Source organism: Pristiophorus japonicus, chromosome 11, assembly GCF_044704955.1.
Source record: "Pristiophorus japonicus isolate sPriJap1 chromosome 11, sPriJap1.hap1, whole genome shotgun sequence".
Lineage (NCBI taxonomy): Eukaryota > Metazoa > Chordata > Chondrichthyes > Pristiophoridae > Pristiophorus > Pristiophorus japonicus.
Window position 1 is genome coordinate 161649604 of NC_091987.1, and position 7972 is coordinate 161657575.

Sequence of the window (7972 nt, forward strand, 5' to 3'; positions counted from 1 at the left end):
CAGTGAGAGAGAAAGGGATAGAGAGAATCACCCAGAGAGCAGTGAGAGAGAAAGGGACAGTGAGAATCGCCCAGTGACAGCAGTGAGAGAGGAAGGGACAGAGAGAATCGCCCAGTGAGAGCAGTGAGAGAGAAAGGGACAGAGAGAATCGCCCAGTGAGAGCAGTGAGAGAGAAAGGGACAGAGAGAATCGCCCAGTGAGAGCAGTGAGAGAGAAAGGGACAGAGAATCGCCCAGGGAGAGCAGTGAGAGAGGAAGGGACAGAGAGAATCGCCCAGTGAGAGCAGTGAGAGAGAAAGGGACAGAGAGAATCGTCCAGTGAGAGCAGTGAGAGAGAAAGGGACAGAGAGAATCGCCCAGGGAGAGCAGTGAGAGAGGAAGGGACAGAGAGAATCGCCCAGTGAGAGCAGTGAGAGAGAAAGGGACAGAGAGAATCGCCCAGTGAGAGAGTAAGGGACAGAGAGAATCGCCCAGTGAGAGCAGTGAGAGAGAAAGGGACAGTGAGAATCGCCCAGTGAGAGCAGTGAGAGAGAAAGGAACAGTGAGAATCGCCCAGGGAGAGCAGTGAGAGAGGAAGGGACAGTGAAAATCGCCCAGGGAGAGCAGTGAGAGAGGAAGGGACAGAGAGAATCGTCCAGTGAGAGCAGTGAGAGAGAAAGGGACAGAGAGAATCGCCCAGTGACAGCAGTGAGAGAGGAAGGGACAGAGAGAATCGCCCAGTGAGAGCAGTGAGAGAGGAAGGGACAGAGAGAATCGCCCAGTGAGAGCAGTGAGAGAGAAAGGGACAGAGAGAATCGCCCAGTGAGAGCAGTGAGAGAGAAAGGGGCAGAGAGAATCGCCCAGTGAGAGCAGTGAGAGAGGAAGGGACAGAGAGAATCGCCCAGGGAGAACAGTGAGAGAGAACGAGCAGCACTGGAAGTGGACACAGCACAACAGGAACAATATCGAGGACCCGAGGAACGGCCAAGGGAAGGGAAGACCAATAGAAACAAATATACTCAATGGGAGAGCTTAGAGTTCGTAAAACAGACAAAACTCTAAAAACAGGGTGCTGGGCTGACTTACTAGCGCAGGGGATTTGCAGGATCTTGCGGAGACATCGTTGGTGGTATTTCTCCAGCGATTTGAGGTGTCTACTGTACATGGTCCATGTCTCTGAGCCATACAGGAGGGCGGGTATTACTACAGCTCTGTTGACCATAAGCTTGGTGGCAGATTTGAGGGCCTGATCTTCGAACACTCTCTTCCTCAGGTAGCCAAAGGCTGTGCTGGCGCACTGGAGACGGTGTTGAATCTCATCGTCGATGTCTGTCCTTGCTGATAATAGGCTCCCAAGGTATGGGAAGTGGTCCACATTGTCCAAGGCTTCGTCGTGGATCTTGATGACTGGGGGCAGTGCTGTGTGTCGGGATCTGGTTGGGGGATGACCTTTGTCTCACAGAGGTTTAGCGTAAGGCCCATGCTTTCGTACGCCTCAGTGAAGATGTTGTCTATGGCTTGGAGTTCAACCTCTGAATGTGCGCAGACGCAAGCATCGTCCGCGCACTGTAGTTCGACGACAGAGGATGGGACAGTCTTGGATCTGGCCTGGAGACGACAAATGTTGAACAGGTTCCCACTGGTTCTATAGTTTAGTTCCACTCCAGCAGGGAGCTTGTTGAGTGTGAGGTGGAGCATTGCAACGATTTGAGTGTGAGCTCGATGCAAGGTGACCGGCACGAAACTCCCAAGGCAAACGCTCGACTCAGAACACCTACATGGCAAGCAAGCCCCAGGTTGGCAGAGGAAACGTTTCAAGGGCACCCTCAAAGCCTCCTTGATAAAGTGCAACATCCCCACTGAAAGACCGCTCTAAGTGGAGGAAGAGCATCCGGGAGGGTGCTGAGCACCTCGAGTCTCATCGCCGAGAGCGTGCAGAAACAAGGACAGGCAACAGAAGGAGCGTGCGGCAAACCAGACTCCCCACCCACCCTTTCCTTCAACCACTGTCTGTCCCACCTGTGACAGAGGCTGTAATTCCCGTAGTGGACTGTTCAGTCACACTTTTAGAGTGGAAGCAAGTCTTCCTCGAATTCGAGAGACTGCCTCTGATGATGACTATCGCAACCACACAATCTCAAATAATTCCATAAATTTAATCGGTAAAATGACACAATCTAACTTTGCTCTACTATTAAATGAACTATCTCCCCCGCCAGACACACACTGTCACTCGGGGGGTCTGGAGCAGAAAGTGTGGGCTTGCCCGTGAAATGCTGCCCACAGATCAGCAAGGTGTTTCTCCGGGAAGGATGTGCGGACAATGTTCTCACAGGCTGAAGGACAAGGTCAGTATCCATGGCTGGACATTGTGCATCGAGCCCGCTCAAACCCTCAGACACTAACTACTGAAACCCAACAACACCTTTCACAAAGGGAATGATGTGGCTGTCGTCAATGTGACGATACGATGCACTAACGGCAAGTCCCTGGTCAAGGCATGGGTGCAGCACAAACAGCTGGAGCCAGTGTTACAGAGTGACAGTGCATCAAACATAACATTCTTTGGTTTGGTAATCAGAGCCAGAGGAAGGTGGGTTCAACATAACACCACCTTTATAAAGTTCCACCAAATCGAGCGATAGTCAAATTCATGACCGATGTCACTGGAAAGGCTTCGAATTTCCACGGGCTTGTAATGAGTCATGTAAAGGTTAAACTGTGGCCAGCCAGGATTCCAGGGCGTCAGTAATCCCATCCATGAGGGGAGGCGGGGGGCACGGGGAGTACACCTTGTGGGCCGAGAGGGGCAGGACTGTTCCCCCCGACCCCCTAGCTCCCCAACCATATAAACCCTCTACCCGGGGACTCCCGTTACTCGGGACAGGACAACCCGTTACCCGGGGACCCCCTTTACCCGGGACAGGCCCCGCCTTACCCAGGACAGCACCCCTCCTTACCCCAGACAGGACCCCATGTACTCCGGCCAGGCCCCTCCTTACCCAGGACAGGAGCCCCCTTACCCAGGGATCCCCCTTATACAGCACAGAACTCCCCTTACCTGGGACAGGCACCCCCCCTTACCCAGGGACCCCCCTTACACGGGACAGGACTCCCCTTAACTGGGACAGGCCCCTCCTTACCCGGGACAGGCCTCCCCTTACCCAGGACAGGACCCCCCCTTACCCCGGACAGGCCCCGCCTTACCCAGGACAGGACCCCTCTTATCCAGGGATCCCCCTTATACAGCACAGAACTCCCCTTACCTGGGACAGGCACCCCCCCTTACCCAGGGAACCCCTTACACGGGACAGGACTCCCCTTAACTGGGATAGGCCCCTCCTTACCCGGGACAGGCCTCCCCTTACCCAGGACAGGACCGCCCCTTACCCCGGACAGGCCCCGCCTTACCCAGGACAGGACCCCCCTTACCCAGGACAGGACCCCCCTTACCCAGGGATCTCCCTTATATGGCACAGGACTCCCCTTACCTGGGACAGGCACCCCCCCTTACCCAGGGACCCCCCTTACACGGGACAGGACTCCCCTTAACTGGGACAGGCCCCTCCTTACCCAGGACAGGCCCCCCCCTTACCCGGGACAGGCCCCCCCTTACCTGGGACAGGACCCCCCCCTTACACAGGACAGGACACCCCTTACCTGGGAAAGGCCCCCCCTTACACGGAACAGGACTCCCCTTACCTGGGCAGGACTCCCCCTTACCCAGACAAGATGGATGCAGAGAGGATGCATAGGGGAAATTAAAACTAGGGGACACAGTCTCAGAATAAGGGGTCACCCATTTAAAACTGAGATGAGGAGGAATTTCTTCTCTCAGAGGGTTGTAAATCTGTGGAATTCGCTGCCTCCGAGCTGTGGAAGCTGGGACATTGGATAAATTTAAGACAGAGATAGACAGTTTCTGAACCGATAAGGGAATAAGGGGTTATGGGGAGCGGGCAGGGAAGTGGGGCTGAGTCCATGATCGGATCAGCCATGATCGTATTAAATGGCGGAGCAGACTCGAGGGGCCGTATGGCCTACTCCTGCTCCTATTTCTTATGTTCTTATGAAGGAGGGAAGAGAGAAGTACGGGGCAAGTCCCTTTTAATTGAGTGTCCAAAAAATGCTCCATGCAGCAAAGTTAGTGATATTTGGGTTTATGTTCTGCCACAAACATAAAATGCAGCACAGGTTTTTGCAATGTTCCCACTGATGGTGTGTGGTATATAATGCTGTGTGCAGGAGCGGAGTGGGAGTGGAAGGTTTACAACTGACCTGGGAGTTGAAGCGTAGCTGACAGATGTTGCAGGAGTTGAGCTGCCTGTTGTTTGGAGGTGGGGGGGCTCCGGACGTGTGACTGAAAATCGCCCTCTGCAACACATTCATCTGTACAGGGCAAAAATGCACAACAATAGTGTCACAACTCAACTCAACCGTCACCCACACAATCACAACACAATGCTCCCAACAGCTTACATAGGATTAGACAGGAAGCACAGCACAGAAACAGGCCATTCGGCCCAACCAGTCCATGACGGCATTTATGCTCCAGTCGAGCCTCCTCCCATCTTACCTCATCAAAATCTGTCAGCATAACCCTCTATTTCCTTAACCCTCATATGCTTGTCCAGCCTCTCCTAAAATGAATTGATATTATTCGCCCCAACCACTCCCTGTGCTAGCGAGTTCCACATTCTCATCAATCACTGGGAAAATAATTTTCTTCTGAATTTCGTATTCGATTTCTCGGTGACTATCCTATATTGATTGAACAGTGTAGTAACACATTGATCACAACGGTAGTGGTCTCAACTTTATAGAAGAAAAAAGTATAATAGTATCAAAGTGTCACAGATATAGTCTCTCAGATATGGTGTCTCAAATATAGTGTCACAGATATAATGTCTCAGATATAGTGCCTCAGATATGGTGCCTCAGATATAGTGTCACAGATACAGAGTCTCAGATATAGTATCACAGATATAGTGTCTCAGATATAGTGTCACAGATACAGTGTCAAAAATATAGTGTCACAGATATAGTGTCACAGATATAGTGTCAGAGATACAGAGTCTCAGATATAGTATCACAGATATAGTGTCACAGATATAGTGTCACAGATACAGTGTCAAAAATATAGTGTCACAGATATAGTGTCACAGAGAGAGTGTATCAAATAGTGTCACAGATACAGTGTCACAGATATAGTGTCACAGATATAGTGTCTCAGATAGTGTCACACATATAGTGTCACAGATATAGTGTCACAGATATAGTGTCTCAGATAGTGTCACATATATAGTGTCACAGATATAGTGTATCAGATAGTGTCACAGATATAGTGTCACAGATAGAGTGTCACAGATATAGTGTCACAGATATAGTGTCACAGATATAGTGCCTCAGATATAGTGTCACAGAAATAGTGTCACAAATATAGTGTCACAGATATAGTGTCTCAGATACAGTGACACAGATATAGTGTCTAAGATATAGTGTCACAGATATAGTGTCACAAATATAGTGTCTCAGATTTCATGTCTCAGATATAGTGTCTCAGATATAGTGCCTCAGCTATAGTGTCACAGATATAGTGTCACAGATATAGTACCACAGATATAGTGTCTCAGATATAGTGTCACAGATATAGTGTCACAGATACTGTGTCACAGATACAGTGTCACAGATATAGTGTCACAGATACAGTGTCACAGATATAGTGTCACAGATTTAGTGACTCAGATATAGTGTCACAGATATAGTGTCACAGATATAGTGCCTCTGATATAGTGTCTCAGATATAGCGTCACAGATATAGTTTCTCAGATATAGTGTCACAGATATAGTGTCACAGATATAGTGTTTCAGATATAGTGTCACATATAGTGTCACAGATATAGTGTCTCAGATATAGTGTCACAAATACAGTGTCACTAATATAGTGTCACAGATATAGTGTCACAGATACAGTGTCTAAGAGAGTGTCACAGATATAGTGTCTCAGATATAGTGTCACAGATACAGTGTCACAAATATAGTGTCACAAATATAGTGTCACAGATATAGTGTCTCAGATATAGTGTCTCAGATATAGTGTCACAGATACAGTGTCACAAATATAGTGTCTCAGATATATTGTCACAGTTATAGTGTCTCAGTTATCATGTCTCAGATATAGTGTCACATATATGGTGTCTCAGATATAGTGTCTCAGATATAGTGTCACAGATATAGTGTCTCAGATCTAGTGTCTCAGATATAGAATCAAGGATATAGTGTCTCAGATATAGTGCCTCGGTATAGTGTCACAGAGAAAGTGTCACAGATATAGTGTCTCAGATATAGTGTCACAGATATAGTGTCACAGATATAGTGTCACAGATATAGTGTGACAGATATAGTGTCACAAAATATAGTGTCTCAGATATAGTGTCACAGATATAGTGTCTCAGATATGGTGCCTCAGATATAGTGTCTCAGATATAGTGTCACAGATATAGTGTCACAGGTACAGTGTCACAGATATAGTGTCACAGATATAGTGCCTCTGATATCGTGTCTCAGATTTAGTGTCACAGATATAGTTTCTCAGATATAGTGTCAAAGAAATAGTGTCTCAGATATCGTGTCACAGATATAGTGTCACAGATATAGTGTCTCAGATATAGTGTCGCAGATATAGTGTCGGAGATAGAGTGTCACAGATATAGTGTCACAGATACAGTGTCATAGATACAGTGCTACAGACACAGTGTCACAGATATAGTGACTCAGATATAGTGTCTCAGATATAGTGTCTCAGATATAGTGTCACAGGTATAGTGTCACAGATACAGTGTCAGAGATATCGTGCCTCTGATATAGTGTCTCCGATATAATGTCACAGAAAAAGTGTCTCAGATAGAGTGTCTCAGATAGAGTCACAGATATAGTGTCTCAGATATAATGTCACTGATCTCGTGTCACAGATATAGTGTTTCAGATATAGTGTCACAGATACAGTGTCACAAATATAGTGTCACAGATATAGTGTCACAGATACAGTGTCAAAAATATAGTACTACAGATATAGTGTCACGGATATAGTGTCTCAGATAGTGTCACAGATAGAGTGTCTCAGATATAGTGTCACAGATACAGTGTCACAAATATAGTGTCACAAATATAGTGTCACAGATATAGTGTCTCAGATATAGTGTCTCAGATATAGTGTCACAGCTATAGTGTCACAGATATAGTGTCACAGATATAGTGTCACAGATATAGTGTCTCAGATATAGTGTCACAGATATAGTGTCACAGATACTGTGTCACAGATACAGTGTCACAGATATAGTGTCTCAGATATAGTGTCACAGATACAGTGTCACAGATATAGTGTCTCAGATATAGTGTCACAGATATAGTGTCACAGATACAGTGTCACAGATATAGTGTCACAGATTTAGTGACTCAGATATAGTGTCACAGATACAGTGTAACAAATATAGTGTCTCAGATTTCATGTCTCAGATATAGTGTTTCAGATAGAGTGTCTCAGATATAGTGTCACAGATATAGTGTCTCAGATATAGTGTCTCAGATATAGTGTCTCAGATAGTGTCACAGATATAGTGTCTCAGATATAGTGTCACAGATATAGTGTCACAAATATAGTGTCTCAGATTTCGTGTCTCAGATATAGTGTCTCAGATAGAGTGTCACAGCTATAGTGTCACAGATATAGTGTCACAGATATAGTGTCACAGATATCGTGTCTCAGATATAGTGTCACAGATATAGTGTCACAGATACTGTGTCACAGATACAGAATCACAGATATAGTGTCGCAGATATAGTGTAATAGATATAGTGTCACAGATATAGTGTCACAGATATAGTTTCACAGATACAGTGTCTCAGATATCATGTCACAGATATAGTGTCAAAGATATAGTGTCTCAGATATAGTGTCGCAGATAAAGTATCACAGATAGAGTGGCACAGATATA